Genomic DNA, 2,147 nt, shown 5'->3' with positions numbered 1-2,147 from the left:
GCATCACTTGATTCCCCTTTTCAAAATGAAACAGATGCTTTGCATGAAGCACTCTCAAAAATATGCATGCCTATCGCCTCCCCTGGATGACCCAGGGGAAGAAAAGTCCTCTGAGAGCCATGACTTGTTCATCTTGGTTCTTTTTTCAAAAGCGAGGGGACTCCAACCACAGTCTCTCTTTTTTTCACTAATTGGGCCACACACACCCCACTTGACTGGCATCACTTGATCCCCCTTTTCAAAATGAAACAGATGCTTTGCATGAAGCACTCTCAAAAATACGCGTGTCTTTCGCCTCCCCTGGATGACCCAGGGGAAGAAAAGTCCTCTGAGAGCCATGTCCACATTGTAAGTGGACAGACACGTGTGCTTATCTGCTAGCAGACCCCCAGCACCACTGAAGACAGGTTCCGAGAGAACGCTGGCTGCAGGACACGACAAGATCCCCAAGGCGTTCGTGGCAATCTCAGGCAATTTATCCAGATTGGAAGCCTAAAATGAGCAGGGCTCAAGTTGCACAATAATGGCATCGACGTTTCCTTGCATATACTCATATATCTGTGTGTCCTCCTCTTTTTCCTTGTCCAGCTCTTTTGTTTTCGCATGAATATATGTCCTTGTCACTTTCCCATGTGTTTGTGTTGTGTTGTGAGTTGTTTGTCACCTTTTGGACACCTTTGAGGGTGTTTTCTAGGTGTTTTTATGTGTTTGTGAATGCCTGCCATTGTTTCCTATGCGGTTCGAGTTCGGTTCGTTGAACGTTCGACGAACCGAACTCGAACGAGACCTCCGATCGACGAACCGAACTCGAGCCGAACCACGACCGGTTCGCTCATCTCTAGTTGGCACTGACGCCCCTGTCGTCAAAGATGGTATGTTCCCAGAAACCCAGGAATAAATTAGCATATGAAGGCGCACAGACCGCGCCCATTGCAGTGCCACGCCTCTGAAGGTAATATTGGTCCTTAAAAATAAAAATATTGTGTGTAAGGGCAAAGAGGAGCATCTGCATTTCCATGCACCTGAGGCGCTCCTGTCAGGAAAGTGTACGCCGTGCTCGTTGATACTGATGCGAGACTCACAGGAGTCATATACAAGCCTCAACTGTCCACTCGGGTGAAGGCTTTGCCAGCTCTCAGCTGAGTCTGTGTGCACAGACCTGTGTTTGTCTTCTCGCATAGATGTAGCAGAGCTGAAGATGCTTTCCCGCCTTTGACCACGTCGGAGTTTTTTTTTGGGGTAATACGGATGGAGTTCTAACTGTCTTCTGTTTTTTTTATAATAAAATATTTTTTTCTCTGTGTTGTTGTTTTATTTTACTGTTAAAATAACAGACAGTCACAGACGCTGTCACAGAGTGGACATCTGTGATTGGATGCTGGCGTAACCTGAAACCAGCCCATACATTCTAGCATTTAGAATATATGGGCAGACTCCAGGTTACTACAACAGCCAATCACAGACGCCCATTCTGCGTGACAGCGTCTGAGATTGGCTGTTGGGTCCCTCACACATATAGTAGTGTAAGAATAAATAAATAATTAAAAGAAATGGTGTATCACTCCGCTGTATTTTTGATTCTCAGTGCAGATAAAGTGGACGGCTATGGGCTGCCACCCCATCTGCCTGGCTTTAACTTGGATGGCAATCAAAATACAGGGAAGCCCATTCATTTTTTTTTTTAATTATTTAAAAAAATAATTAAAAAAAAAATGTTTGGGCTCCCGCCATATTTTGATCGCTAGTCAAGTAAAACCAGGCAGCTGGGGGCTGGGATTCTCCACTGTTACATCTCGTGGCTCTCCTGAGGCAAGGACTGAGGCAGTCTCCCATTCTTTGCCTGCCACGAGCACTCCTGCTCAGCAGCACCAAAGGTCTGCCAGACTGCGCAGTGTGCAGGAGATACCTTCTCAGAGAGGCAGCAGAAGGGTGACACCTAGTGGTTCTCCTGTTACAAGGAGTGAAGCGGTCTCCCATTCCTGGCCTGCTGCAGACTCTCCTGCTCAGCGGCCCCGAAGGTCTGCGAGGCTGCGCAATGTGCAGAGGTTTACTGCTCAGGGAAGCAGTGAGATTCCCGTTATCTCTCCACATTGTGAGACCGAGGATCCCACCTCTATTTCCCAGAGGCAGGAGGGTGAGCATGTGCA

The sequence above is a fragment of the Anomaloglossus baeobatrachus genome, chromosome 5, assembly GCF_048569485.1.
Source record: "Anomaloglossus baeobatrachus isolate aAnoBae1 chromosome 5, aAnoBae1.hap1, whole genome shotgun sequence".
Taxonomy (NCBI): domain Eukaryota; kingdom Metazoa; phylum Chordata; class Amphibia; order Anura; family Aromobatidae; genus Anomaloglossus; species Anomaloglossus baeobatrachus.
Note: the sequence above shows the minus strand (reverse complement) of the source record.